The 15,600-nt window shown below is 48.1% G+C and overlaps 1 protein-coding gene across 1 annotated transcript in view; it reads left to right on the plus strand.

Moving 5' to 3' along the window:
• Window positions 1–234: 234 nt before the first annotated feature.
• LOC146869475 (epidermal growth factor-like protein 8) overlaps window positions 235–15,600 on the plus strand; it is a 160,104-nt gene continuing 144,738 nt past the window's right edge. The window contains exon 1 of the mRNA XM_085599866.1: window positions 235–1,621. The gene's annotated coding sequence lies outside the window, so the exon portion shown is untranslated. The remainder of the gene's footprint in view (window positions 1,622–15,600) is intronic.

Genomic DNA, 15,600 nt, shown 5'->3' on the forward strand with positions numbered 1-15,600 from the left:
CCCCTCTCCCCAGAGCGCCCTCTCGCCCCTGCCCCCCTCACGCGCCCCCATTGACCTCAGTTTAATTTTTGTCACCACAGGATTTAGAACAATCTAAAAAAAAAACAGGAAAAAAATCAACTCCGGCATCAGCAGCCCTTCCTCATCCTCCCTCCTCCCCGGGAGAAGTGAGCCGGCGGGGAGGGAGACGGGCCAAGTGCAGCAGGGGGGTCAGACAGGGCAGAGCGAATAGATGAAGCCCAGACTGGGCACGGACAGGGTGGGGAGACTCAGAGAGGCCACGGGCATGGGGGCTCACAGGGGGCACGGAAGGAGGGCTGACCATCAGGGGTAATTCGCAGAGAACGCACAGAGAGAGGGCCAGCCGGCCACCAGAACTGCTGCCAGCTTACCAGGCTGCAAACAGCTCCAGGGTCTGGCAACCAGACCCGGCTGGACACCTGTACCCAGCTCACCAGACCAGCACTCAGCCGGACACCTGTAACCAGCTCACCAGTCCTGCACCCAGCTGAATATCTGTAACCAGGCTCACCAGACCTGCACCCAGCCGGACACCTGGAACCAGCTCACCAGTCCTGCACCCAGCTGAATATCTGTAACCAGGCTCACCAGACCTGCACCCAGCCGGACACCTGGAACCAGCTCACCACACCTGCAGCTGGGTACCTGTAACCTGATCTTCATCCAGCTGGGCACTTTAACCGGCTCATCGTACCGCAGAAGACGTAATTCCTGTACCCAGCTCACCAGGCCTGCAGTCGCCTCCCTAGACTTGCAGAAATTGGATATTTTTACCAGCTCCCCAGTCCTGCAGTCAGAGCTGCAGTCCGCTGGATACCTGTGCCTAGCTCACCTTTAAACAGACCTGCACCCAGCCGGATACCTGTAACCAGCTCACCAGTAACCAGACCTGCACCCATCTAGATCTCTGTGACCAGCTCACCAGACCTTCAGGAGGATACCTGTAAGTGTAACCAGCTCACCAGGCTTGCACCCAGCAGCATAACTGTAACCAGCTCACCTGACCTGCACTCAGCCGGATACCGGTAACCAGCTCACCAGACCTGCACCCAACTGGATACTGGTAACCAGATCACCAGACCTGCACCCAGCCGGATACAGGTAACCAGATCACCAGACCTGCACCCAGCCGGATACAGGTGACCAGCGCACCAGACCTTCACCCAGCTAGATACCTGTAACCAGCTCAGTACACCTGCACCTCGCCAGATAACTGTAACCAGTCACCATTCCTGCACCCAGTTGGATATCTGCAACCAGCTCTCTAGACCTGCACCCACCCCGATACCTGTAACTAGCTCTCTAGTCCTGAACCCACCCGGATACCTATAACGAGCTCACCAGACCTGCACGTAGCCGGATACCTGTAGCCAGCTCACCAGACCTGCACCTATCCGGATACCTGTAGCCAGCTCACCAGACCTGCACCTAGCCGGATACCTGTAGCTAGCTCACTAGACCTGCAGCCATCTTGCCGGACCGGCAGCCGCCGGACCAGGCCAGTAAACGGTCCATCAAACATTGGCCAGTTGACCGGTCCTGCAGTCAGCGCACAGTGCCTAAAGCAAGTACGCAGGTCCCGCAACCACGTCAAGGACAGGTAAGACCCCCACAGGCAACGCTGAAAGCCTGATGCGAGGGATTCGCGGAACTGCACGTTCACGCGCCGGAGGTGGGAGCAATCACCCGCTTGAAAGCAAAGCTGGAGAACCCGCGTGGGTGACAATGATGAAGAGTCTGCGGGCCGGTAATGGGTGGGTAGGGGCAGAGGCGTTTTAAGGCATGGGCAAAGTGAGCCCATGGGCCCTGGGCCCCCACCTTTCAAGGGGTCCCCTCGGAAGGTGAACTTTCTTTATATTTGACTATTGTCGCTCTCCCCAGTGTCATATAAGGATTTTTGGGGTCCTGGGGAAGAAATATGAATTGTTTTTTTGATCCTGGTAAAATGTAACATATAAATGAGTATTGTTTGGCATCATGCAGTTTTATATTAGCAGGAAATTGATAATGAAATTCAAATTTGTTCTCTACAGGGGGCCCGAAAAATAAGTCTTGCCTGGGTCCCCCAAAATCCTTAAGATGACACTAGGTGGGTGGGTGGATGAAATGATGGATGGAATGAATTGGAATGACTGGATTCTGTGAAATTGATCTATTGATGCATGGATGAATGGGATTGTAGTGAGATAAATCATTTTAGGACGTTGGTTTAGTCCAATGGATGGATGAATGGTCGGGTGGATAGATAGACGGGTAGATGGATGGACGAACGGACGGATGGATAAGATGGAGTGAGTTTGGTAAGGAAGATGTGGAGAATGGATGAATGATGCATGGATGAATGGGTGAATGGGTTGGTGGAATGAATTTGGTGAGATGAATGCGCAGATTGATATCAGGAGTAGATTGAGTGAGATGGATGGATGAATTGACGTATGTTTGAGTGGATGTTGTGGTATTGGCAAGATGGATCTATGGATGATGTAGAGCTTTGATTTGGTAGAATGGATGGACGAATGGATTGAACAATGTGGTGTGTTTTGTGAGAATCATGTGTGGATGGATGGATGAATGGATGGAACGATGGGGTGTGTTTTGTGAGAATCATGTGTGGATGGATGGATTGATCGGTGGATGGATGGATGAATGGATGGAACGATGGGGTGTGTTTTGTGAGAAGCATGTGTGGATGGATGGATGAATGGATGGAACGATGGGGTGTGTTTTGTGAGAAGCATGTGTGGATGGATGGATTGATGGGTGAATGGATGGATGGATGAATGGATGGAACGATGGGGTGTGTTTTGTGAGAAGCATGTGTGGATGGGTGGGTGGGTGGATGGATGGATGGAAGAATGGACGGATGGAACGATGGGGTGTGTTTTGTGAGATGCATGTGTGGATGGATGGATGAATGTACGGATGGAACAATGGGGTGTGTTTTGTGAGATGCATTTGTGGATGGATGGATGAATGTACGGATGGAACAATGGGGTGTGTTTTGTGAGAAGTATGTGTGGATGGATGGATTGATGGGTGAATGGATGGATGGATGAATGGATGGAACGATGGAGTGTGTTTTGTGAGAAGCATGTGTGGATGGATGGATGAATGGATGGAACGATGGGGTGTGTTTTGTGAGAAGCATGTGTGGATGGATGGATTGATGGGTGAATGGATGGATGGATGAATGGATGGAACGATGGGGTGTGTTTTGTGAGAAGCATGTGTGGATGGGTGGGTGGGTGGATGGATGGATGGAAGAATGGACGGATGGAACGATGGGGTGTGTTTTGTGAGATGCATGTGTGGATGGATGGATAAATGTACGGATGGAACAATGGGGTGTGTTTTGTGAGATGCATGTGTGGATGGATGGATGAATGTACGGATGGAACAATGGGGTGTGTTTTGTGAGAAGCATGTGTGGATGGGTGGATGGATGGATGAATGTACGGATGGAACAATGGGATGTGTTTTGTGAGAAGCATGTGTGGATGGGTGGATGGATGGATGAATGTACGGATGGAACAATGGGGTGTGTTTTGTGAGAAGCATGTGTGGATGGGTGGATGGATGGATGAATGTACGGATGGAACAATGGGGTGTGTTTTGTGAGAAGCATGTGTGGATGGGTGGATGGATGGATGAATGTACGGATGGAACAATGGGGTGTGTTTTGTGAGAAGCATGTGTGGATGGATAGATGGATGGAGTTGGTTCGGTGTGATGAATCTTTGAATAGATAGAGGAATGGGTGGAGTCGGTTTGGGAAATGAATGAATGGGTGGCTGGAAAGACGTGGATTAATTACATGGATGGATGGGAAAGGTTTGGTGAGAGGGATGTAGGGAGTGGTGGTATAGATAGGTGGTTCATGGGTGGATTAGGGTGGATTTGGTGAGGTGGATGCTTGGATTTGGTCTAGCACATATTGGTTCGGTGGATGGTGTGGGTGGGTTTGGTGATGTGGAGCTGCATGGGGTGGGTTCAGTGAGATCGATGTATGATAGATATAGGGTGTGGTGATATAGATGGGTGGTTCATGGGTGGATAGAGTAGACGTGGGGAGGTGGATGCATGGATCTGGTTAGCACATAGATGGTTGGGTGGATGGTGTGGGTGGGTTCGGTGATGTGGAGCTGCACGGGGTGGGTTCAGTGAGATGGATGCATAATAGATATAGGGAGCAGTGATATAGATGGGTGGCTCATGGGTGGATAGGGTAGATGTAGGGAGGTGGATGCATGGTTATGGTCTAGCACATAGATGTTTGGGTGTATGATGTGGGTGGGTTCAGTTATGTGGAGATGGGTGGTTCATCACGGGTGGTGGGTTTGGGCATGTGCCTTTGTACAATCAAAGGCTCTGATCGAGATGGTTTGCTGTCTCTCATTAACAGGTTAGTTGGTGGGAGGAGGTTTGCCCTAAAAGGTGGACGGTAAAGGGTGGTGGATGATTGGTTGGGTTTGATGAGATGGGTGGGCAGAATGAATGGAGGTGGTTCAGTGAGAAGGATCGATGGATGAGTTAATGGATGGATCGGGTTAACAGGGAGCGGTTGGATGTCTTCTTAGGTTTGGGTGGGTGAGCAATGGATGAGGGCATTTGTGATTGATGGATGGGTGAATGAGTGGATGGGTGTGTTGCACGAGTGTTGTGTGGGCCTGGGGAGGTGGCTGTAGGGAGTTCGTTTACTCGAATAAATGTGAGCTGGGTGAATGGATAGATGAACGAATGGAGATGGATGGATGGATGGATGGATGGATGGATGGGTGAATGGAGGGGAGTAGGTTTGCTCTGATTGATCGATTTATGTATAGGATTATCATGGACCGATGGGTGGATTCATGTGTGTGAGTGCGGGTGGGTGGCTGGAGTGGGGTTGGTGAGTTGGTCTCAGTGAGGTGAATGGATGGATAGGTGGATTGGTAGATGAATGACGGTTGTAGATGGTTTGGTGAAATGAATGGCTGGAAGGATGTAGTGGGTGGGTTTGGTGAGATGAATGGATGGCTGGTCCAGGAGGGGTGGGTTGAAGGGGACGGATGACTCGCTAGACCGGATGGGTTTGAGGGTCTCTTTCAAACCACTTCAAACAGTGCTTGATGCAAACACCAGCTGTATTTCCCCAGGGCCACGGGACGCTTCAGTGTTAAAAGTGTCTCTGTGCTGTGACACAGACCAGTTTGAGAATCAGGACAGAGGTGCATTGTGAGAGCTCTGAGAAGGCCTCACCACTGAGGAACCAGTATGTACTGCAGCCAACTGGAGGTGCGTTCTAAAGCATTCAGTTTACAGTGCCCAGAAATAGGTGCATAGTGCCTTGCAATCTGAAGGTGCACTGTGTGTCCTACACGGCTGCCCCAGTACTGGGATACAAGTGGAGCCTGAACCCAATAGCAGAGGTGCATTGGGAGAGGCAGTCCCAGTACTGGCATACAGGTGCACACTGCAGGTGAGTGAGTGAGGCATTTGTAAGGGTGACATATGCCGGAAGGCTTCTTGGCGCTAGGACTACTCCCAACCAGCAAACGGAGAGGAGAGAGAGAGAGAGAGAGAGAGAGAGCCAGCAGAAAGGTACTGGACACGAGTGTAAACTGCAGGTCCTGGCACAGGTGCATCGTAAGAGTTACTGGGATACAGGTACATACTAAAGGTCAGGATAGAGGAGCATTATATGAGATCTGTCCTGCTCCCACTGCTGGGTTACAAGCAGTGCTTGATTTGTAAAAGATTAAGGGCGACATGTATGACCATTTCATTTTGTGACTCTCTAAGTGCTATTTTTTGTGGACTCGCAAAATTAAATGTACTAATGTCTCTCCGACACACTTAGTGATTTCCAATGAGGTCGCAAGTGACCTGCCTCATCAATATTCATGAGGCAGTGCACAATTTATGACCCATTGGGAAAGGCCTGTACTCACAGGGATGGTGGCTTGCTGGGGTCAGCAGACCACTATGTCTGTGATTGCTTTTTAAATATTTTGTGAAAGCAGTCGGATTTCCTTAAAGGAAAACGGAATGCATTTAAAAAAGAAAAATTAAAAGCTACTTTTAAATTTTTTTAAGAGGCAGTGTTCTTAAAAAATTTTCCCACCCACATTCACAAAGGGGAAGGGGTCGCAAACATGCATTCATGCCCCTGCGACTTGGCATTAGGAAAGGATGCCCTTGGCACGACCCTTCCCAATACCGACTTGCAAACCGTATTTTACCAATTAGGTTACCGGCTCGTAAAATAGAGTTAGTACATGCTGGAAGCCATTTTAGCTGTCGCAAACGGTCCGATTCTCCTTTTGTAACAGCTAAAAATGGTCATACATGTGCCCCTAAGTGCCAAGGCCCAAAGTTTTGCTCTAAAGCAGGCTACTGGCGCTATTTTAGATCAGCATACCAAATACCAAGGCTACGCAGTCTTGATTCCACTTTATGTCGCTTTAGCTACTCCCTGCCCCTTTATCTCCCTTGTGCAGGTTCATGCGTCTCCATTGTGTCATGTTTTCCAACTTTCTCTCTCTTCTTCTTTCTCCCGAGTGTGCTTTAACTCGATTTCTCAGGCTGAAAATCTGATGAAGAAAAGAAGTGCTGGTCAGCAAAAATAGGTACCGGTGGCCCCACCCGACCACCAGATCGAATTAAGCTCTGGGTACAAGTACCTACTACAGGTCAGGCTAAACAGCCATTGTGTGAGTTCCATTGAGGTCCTAGTGCTGCGGTACAAGTAGGTACTACAGTTTGGGATAGAGGGGCATTGGATGAGCTCTGCGGAGGTCCCGGCGCTGGAGGTTCAAGTACATACTACTGGTCATGGTTAGCTCTCTGTGAGTGTCCGACCCTGAAAGTAGACATATTACAGGTGCAGTACAGTATGCACCCCTTCCTACTGGAGTACAAGTAATTTCTGCATTTGAGGATAGAGGTGCATTGTGAGAGCTCTGTGCATGCTCCTGACTGTGGTACACGTACATATTAGAGGTTGGGATAGCGGTTTATTGTGAGAGCTGGGATGCCATTACAATCAATAAATCAATCAATCAATAATTTGTATAGCGCATTATTCACCCTGAGGGGTGGGGCTACTCGAATAGCTGGTTCTTGAGGCCACTCCTGAATTCGGGGAGGGAGGTAGAGGTTTGGAGGTTGATGGGGAGGCCGGTCCAGGCCTTGGCAGTGAAGTGGGAGTAAGAACGTCCTCTGGCTCGAGTATGATGGATGTGGGGGATGGTGGCGAGGTCCAGGGAGGCAGACCGTAGGTGTCTGGTGGATTGGTAGAAGGTCAATCGGTTGTTCAGGTATCCTGGTTCGGTGTTGTGGAGGGCTTTGTAGGCGTGCATGAGCAGCTTAAAGTAGCATCTCTTCTTGACAGGGAGCCAGTGCAGGCTACAGACGTGTGTGTGTAGGAGGGGGTGATGTGGGATCATATGGGCAGGTCCAGGATGATTTTGACTACTGCATTCTGGATAGTTTGGAGGCGCTTGAGAAGGAGGGCGGTGGTTTTGGCATAGAGGGCGTTCCTGTAATCAAGTCGACTGGTGATGACAGCTTGCGTGACGGTTCTTCTGATGTCGGCTGGGATCCATCTGAAGACTTTACAGAGCATTTTGAGGGTTTTGAAGCAGGTGGAGGCAACCGAGTTGACCTGTCATGGAGAACTCACTGTCGAGCATGATTCCGAGGGCGGGTGGTGGGGGTGTGTGCTGGTCCTAGGGCAGAGGCCCACCAGGAGTCATCCCAAACTTTGGTTTTGTAGGTGTTGAGTTTGAGGCAGTTGGCTCTCATCCAGTCGGCGACGGCAGTCATGGAGCGTCGGAAGTTCGCTCTAGTGGCATCCGTGTCTTCGGTGAGGTAGAGGAGGAGCTGGGTGCCGTCGGCGTACACAGAGGTTAGATAGGAGTGTATTGTGAGAGCTCTCCGGAGCTCCCAGTACTGGGGTGCGAGTACACACTAGAAGTTAGTTAGAGGTGCATTATGAGAGCACGGTAGCTGTTTGCACACTGGCATATAGATAAATAGTAAAGGCAGTGTAGAGCTGCATTGTAAGAGCTGTGCGGACTCCCCAGTACTGGAATACATACAACTTGTGAAGACAGAAGTGTGGTATACCAGCGCTGGGTTCCGTGCACACTACAGGTTAGGGTAGTGTGAGAAGTTGGCCTGGTATATGCTGTTCACTAGTTAAAGTGGACACCTTGCACCAGTACAATTCGACTCTTATGGTAGTAGATTTAAGACAACCTTTTAAAGAAAGCTATACTAGTGGTAGCTGTGGAGAGCAGCCTTCAGGCTAAGCCTTTAGAGGAATGTAAAGCAGCTTGTTTTACCTTATAATCTCTTGAATTACTAAATGAAAGGACACCACACAGGTATATATATAAAATATATATGTATTTATTACTAACAACTCTCTGCTAATCTCTTTATGAGATTAGAAGTCAAGGACATATGCACAAATCAACATTTCCCAACAAGTTAAGCACAAATATGGCTGGGGCCCTACGGGCGTACCAGACCATATACTAAAAAAGAGACTTAGAGATAACGACTTGCAAGGGGACAAGGTCTAGGGCCTTCAGAAGTGCTGGGGCCTCACTAATCCACCCAAAGCAGGTAAGTAAAGTACCCATGGGAGACGCATGCAGTGTGAGAACACAGCCGCGGATCCCAATTGACTTCAATGGAGCAAGTCGCAATTGGAAATTTAGAGTTTTAAGATACTTCGGGAGAGTCTACAAGCAAGTCACTTACAGGGTAAGTAGTTCTAGAGCCAACACCCACAGGAGCACCGTAGTGCTGGAGTTACCTCACCGAGGGAAGCCGGGTGCATAGGTGTCTTTTGGAGTCGGGTCGCGGCGTCTTTTTCAATGGGAGCCAAAGAAGACTTGCTGCTTGTGAAGACAGGAGAAGTGTCCGGTGGAATCCAAGCCTGGATTCAGAAGAAGGAAGACCTGAAAGCAGAGGGGACAGTGTTCAAAGTCACTTGGCATTGACCTGGGGCAAGGAAGATGGATGCCCACAGTCATCGGGTGGTTGCAGTTGATCACGGGTGTCTTGACTCTTCAGCCACGAGGTCCAGGAGGCGTCGACGATGACCAGGAGCTGGATTCGGTGTGTGCCATGAAGTCTGCAGCTTACTACGGTGTCGGTGACCAGATTGGAGCCAACAAGCCTTGGTAACAGCAAGTCTCGTGGAAAGTGTAAAAAGTCAGCGGTGCAGTCCAGCAAGGTCTGAGGGACTCATCCATCGAGGGTAAGTCAGGGCAGGCCTGGAGCAACCAGGAGAGCCCTTTGGAACTGTAGAAAGGTCTTCAGGGGACCCACAAGCCAACCGGCAAGGGATTGCAAAGACGCCTCGGGAGGATTCACTCACCAGGGGCCCACGGCCACTCGGGACGGCGTAGGCCTCTGATCTTCGGAGGAAATCCTGCTGGAGGTTTGGACCACACGTGACCCAAAGCACACGTTCGTAGAACGTCGTGAAGGGGTTGCACTCGAAAATAGTGCACAGTACCCAGGGATTATGGTTCCTCGTCACTCGTGGGGTCTACTTGTCTCAGCGTCACTGGGGACTCACGATGGCCTTGGAGAAGTCAGGAAATCCTCTTCCTGGGCTGCAGGGACTTCGGACTCCGACGGGAGCGGGAAGGTTTGCGACCGTTGATTGCAAAGTTTGGTGCCTGCCAAGCAGGGGAGTCACTCCTTGACTCCAAGGGAGATTCTTCAGTCTTCCAGAGGAAGTGGAATGTCGAAGGTCCAGGATTCTTCTTCAGAGCATCGTCCAGGGATATATCGTTTGCAATGGCAAGGGTTCCCTAACTTATACTAGAAGGAAGGGAGAGACTAGCTCTATGACCCCACCTATGGGAGGGTCAGGGGAGTGGGTGGCTACACCCACTTCCCTTTGTCCAGTTTCGCGCCAGAGCAGGGGCAGGTAGCCCCTGAGCTGGTTTGAACTGGTGTATGCACAGAGGAGCCTACTGCTCCCCCAGTGCAGGACTTCAAAGCACTCTAGGAGTGCACCCACCCAGCCCTAATACACTAAACCCTGTCTGGGAGGTGACCACACCTCCCTGTGACAGGATGCCTATTGTTGGGCCACCTCCACTGCGAGTTTCGGTCATCAGCAGGAGGGCAGCCCAGTGTCTGTGACTGGTGGCATCCATTTTGTGATGCCAGGGCTCTTCAGGATTCTACTGTGTTTCCACAGTAGGTACATGTCTATCCCTCTAGAAGGGTGGGATCATACTCCCACACCAGTTACTGGTGTGGTGGTATGATTCCAGAGCATTTGACACCAAACACGACATGTTTTGATGCAGCCATCCCAAAGTTAGCATTTACCGAGAGGTTATAATGCACTTAAGAGTATATGGTTTGACCGCATTACCAAACAGCCCCAGAGAATAGACTCTGTGAGCTGCAGAGTGGTCCTGCTCAGGCAGAGGCACCCCCTCACATGGAAACCAAGCACCCTGCCCTCAGGATTGATAGGGCCTGCCTTAGGGGTGACTGATAGGTTTAAATGTGTGTGCAGGGAGAGATATAGTGAACCTAAATCTCAGTGAGGAGTGCTAACACCACCTCACCCAGGCTGCAGCAGTAGGCCTGTGGTGTCAGATTTAGTCTGCTTCCCAGGGGTGGCATAATACATGCTTCAGCCCCTGGTAGGCCTGTGAAGTACCTGTGCATTTGGTACCTAAGGTACCATATACTAGGGGCTCATAAGGTACCACAGTATCCAATCACTAGTGCACCTAATATGCACTCCAAGTTATTTAGAGAGAACAGAGAGGCTGGGGCCCTGATTAGCAGGGTCCCAGCCAGACTATAGCCAGAAACCAGTGTAAACATCAGAAAAAAGTGGGGGCAACATAAGAGGCAGATCCTACTCTCCTACAGGTAGAGGTGCACTGATGGAGCTTTGTGGATATCAGAGAGCTGGGAATCAATAGGTCCATTTTAGAACAATGTGTATGTCCTAGCAGTGGGATACTAGTGTCCCGGGAGGAGGCCCACTGGCGGAGCGCTGTAGATTTACAGTACTGGGGTGCAACAAGTGCACACTCCAGGTTAGGAGAGGGTCTGGCCATTTTAGAGGAGCTTTAAAAGAGCTTTGTGTGTGTTCCAGTGAGAAACAAACACCTGCCACTGACCATGAAGGAGGTGAACTGAAAGAGCTTCAGGGGTGTCTCAGGCTGGGGCTAAAGGGCACAGTGCATATGGGGCCCCCAGTACGCAATGCCGGCTACGATGTGAAACTTACACACTCATTTATAGAAGGGTGTAAAGGAAGTTGGGTAGATTAAAACAAGAATGTTCATATTTTCAACCTACACAACTTGGAATCAGGGGAGCAGCTTGGTCAGTAAGATTGGGGGAGGTGAGCTTCAGATATTCCAACAATCAGGCTGGCACATAATGTTAAAATAAATGTATATAACAGACAGGGAGCATGAGAAAGGCCTAAGGGGCAGTGGAAAGGGGGTGGAATGCAGGTTGGCAGGGGCACTGAGTGAGAGAAGACACATTATTTTGTGGAATAACCAACATGTTTGAAGTCTTTCCAAACACAGAGAGGGAGAGAGTGTGGGGCACCTTTTTGTCTCTGTGTGTAAAACTTCCTGGTGAAATCGGACAGACACCTCAGCCCTACACGATTAAAAGCACCTGTACCCAACTATTTATCACAAAATACATTTATTAGAGGGGTGTAATCAAAAGAACGTGGTCATACATCAGTGAGTAAAAGTAAAAAGTAAAACATGCCAGACTTACTACTGTAAATGATTTCGGACCACCCTTACTCCCTCCTCACCTAGCTCATTGTGGCCCCAGCTATGATCAGAGCAAGATTGTGCCCCAGCTAAACTAGCACAATAGAAAAACCAACCACTACAGATGGATATAGTACTAAGTGATAAGGATGTTTGTTATGACCAAAACCAGCTGAAGCCAAACATAATTCAGCCCCGCCCATCTGGCCTTTCCTGCCCATTTGGCAGCAATCCCAGTTTACAGTTAGCTTTGCCTGTCCTTGGGGAGCATACTACTGCAAGATAAATAAAAGAACAGTTTGCTGTTGCTGTTTCTGTCCGTGATCTCACTTCCTGTTCGTGATCTCATTTCCTGTCTTGATATAATTTCCTGTCTATGTCATGTGGTCATTTCTTTGTTTATTTCATACATTGTGTGTGACTCCCTAAATATCACGAGATTGTATCTCATCATTTCGAGTGATGAGGGTTTAATTAGCCTTTTTTGTTCTCAGGCTTCCTCAGTCTCAGTGAGTAATACACCAGTGTTTCAGGCAGCAGTTGAATTCAAGTAAAAAGCAGCACTGGCAAAGCAAATAGGTTTTGCCTGTGAGAACTATGGGCAATCTTTTGTAGCCATGCTGTACAGCAGCGCAGGTGCTATGAAATGTGGCTAAAACGAATTTAAGAAAGCGCTAAGATGCAGCCAGTGGTAACGCATTTTTTTAAAGTGCATTCGCACTGGATGCATCATACGCGCTTCTTTTATTATTTTAGAAATCATTGCCAAATGCGGCAATGCCCATGCTGTACAGCAGGAAAAAAAGGCAAGGGCAGAGCCACTATTCTCAAAGGTGAGACCTATTGGCTTTGCAAATGCTTGTTAGGACTAGGCACAACACCCATGTGATTCTGAGCAAATCAGTTAATATCCCCTTGTGTGAAAAAGAAAAAGAAAATTGACATTTGGCAAAAGAATTATATCACATAAAGAAAGCAATTGCGCCCATGTACAAGTCTCATTGAAAATACATTTGGAAGCAGATACCATCTGTTGTCACAATAAAAGCAGCCAATAACATATGTTGTTACAATAAACACCCATTTCAAATGAGAATAAGGGCTTCTTTGAAGTGTGTGTGGCGTTGTATAACATAGCTACAAATTTCAAGAGGTTCCACAAGTACAACAGGGAAGAAGAAAAAATAAAAGTAATATCTCAATCACAGCACAATCAGCTGAAGTACATCATTCAAGCTGAAGTAATCAGTACTTGGTTCATGCTCCGGCCGAAAGAAGATGAAGTCAATTAGAAGACAGTAAATAAGATCAGCAGTCAAGCCAAGGAACGTTAAGCATAGGGTGAGGTGCAAGCCCCTTGTTGTATACAATACTCTCGCAAGCGAGAGCGCATGCCGCACATGCTCTGTCGCAGGCGAGGCCTAAAACTGTGTTGCTAAGTACCATGGGGTGGGATCAATGAGCGTGGGGGCGGGGTCAAAGGTGTGACTAAAAAATCAAAATATTCTGTTAGTATTTTGTTGGTCTTTCACTTTCAGGTAACTGCATACAAAAAAAACACTTTAAATGAAAAATAAATGCAAGCTGAATGAATCAGTGGGAAGCGCACTACTTTACATTATTAAATCTCAAATGTGTTATTGCAATCAGTGCAGATGTCTGCGTGTGTAACCAGGGAGCCACAGAATTGAATCCTTGTTGGTGCAGTGGTGAATAGTGATTTGTGTATTTTTAGTGCTGCAAGGTCCCAGTTTGTGAAAGAAAGTCAGTCATTATTGTAAACATGCAGTACGCAAAGTATTAGATGGGCTGGCACAAAATGCGTGATAAAATGTGGGTTTAAGATTTTAAAAAGTGATTCCAAAATGGAGATTTTGGTAATTCCAGAATGTACCTAGTGCAAACAAATGTTATAACTGTCCATTAACAGCACGGAGGCCACAGCTCAGCTAGGGACACCCTTACAATATCTCTCGAAGAGAAGAATCTTTGTCATCATGAAGCTTCAGGCACCTCCATGAATTAAAGCCAAGGCCGGGTTTTGAAGATTAAACCCCTGCACATGTTTACATTTGTTTCTGGGTGCAGGAGCTGGCAAGAAGGCTTGTTTCTTGTTCAGCTGTATAGCCCTCCCTCGGATTCACAGTTTAAGAGGCTGTCTCCCTTCCACTTCAGCCGAGGCATCGCAACTATGGGAAGTAACCACCCCTAGATAGTTGTATTTTAAATAAAAGTAGGGGAATTGTTTTTATATGGCACGTCGTGCCCCACAGATACCCCCACCCCCACTTCAACCTCTGGTTTCAGGCACCGGTCGCTCTAATCTGAGGACGAACGAGTCTATGGACCCCAAACCCGCCCTGGTGATTGTATGGTGCCCACAATGCATCTCGGCCATGAAGCTAAAATAGGGGTCGTCATGGTTTTATTCGGCTTTTCTCAGATTCTTTTTGGTTGTGGCCTGCGGGACACATCTGAAGCACTGTGTCCAGTAGTCAGTACTTGACCGGTGGTCAGGACACAAGTCGAGGGCCTTTTGTTGGGGTACCCTGGCGGGGTGCTATCGGGAGGCTCACACCAAGATGCAATGGAGGGGAAACAAAGGGTCACAGCTTATCAATTGGCGGGCACTTATGAAAGGCATGCTTTTGACTTTTTTCAGTCCCTGTATATAAGAGATCTGCAAAGACTGCAAGAATGTCAGATGTGTTGGTCTGTCCCACTATTTACATGAATATCAATTTAAATCCCACCATTTGGCTTTAGTTCATTTATAGCGCTTTAGCACTACTCATCCCAATGCAGGGCGTCAGAGCGCTGGACATCGCACATATACATTATACATTGACAATAAACCATATGTGTGTAAATCAATGTACAAGACGTGTTACATAAAACAGAGAGGGTTACAAGGTGTGGGAGACGTGTCCCTCATAGCTCGCTGTAGCAAAGTAGTAGGATTACAATTTATGAACTGCAAGTAACAAAAGGATCTCTGTGTTAAAAACCGTGACCCACTAATCCATTTACATAAAGTCAAAATCAGTCATTTGCATGTTGCATAATGTGCTCTGCAGAAGACTTATTAACCCTCTATGGTACTTTGATTCTAAACTGGGACTGGACAAAACACATCTCTCCAGCAAATACATTATCCTCTAGAGTTATCTTACCATTACTATTATTCCCTGATATTTAGCTGGCACACAAAGATCTCTGCAGCAGTTGCCTTAACCCCATAAGTTATTTTTAAATACAGATTTTACAACCAATTAAGCGTAACAGATTTACTGCTACAGTTCTCCTTGTTGCCAATTTCTTTGTGTCAGGGCTTTAAAAAATAAATGTATAAGTTGAGGCCTAGATTTTACACCTGGGTTGTGTCAATTGTTTGGCACAACTCCAAAGTAAAATCTCATTTTATAAACATTTTAAGTCGCTCAAATATACTTATGATAGACCTGCTAAACTTATGTGAGGTCTTAAAATCAGACGTCATTTCCTGTGAGGTCATGGGTTGTGACGCCATGATGTCACTTAGATATGGCCACACTTGAATAGTCCTCCCACTCCTTTTTAGGTCTCGCCTTGGCAGCTCATGCCCTGCATGCGCTGTCTCAGCAAAACCTAAAGTAATCTCTTTATGTTGGCAAGCAGTCGGTAGTTTCTCCTGCCGCTTGCCATTTGCTAAAGGTTATTATCGCTTTTTCTACATTTGTTTTCAGTGGCTGTTGATGTCCAACTGACTTCCGTGTAGTCCGGAAGCAGCGGCCACCAACTACAGTTTTCGTCCGCACTGTTC

Source organism: Triturus cristatus, chromosome 1_1 (assembly GCF_964204655.1).
Source record: "Triturus cristatus chromosome 1_1, aTriCri1.1, whole genome shotgun sequence".
Taxonomy (NCBI): Eukaryota; Metazoa; Chordata; class Amphibia; order Caudata; family Salamandridae; genus Triturus; species Triturus cristatus.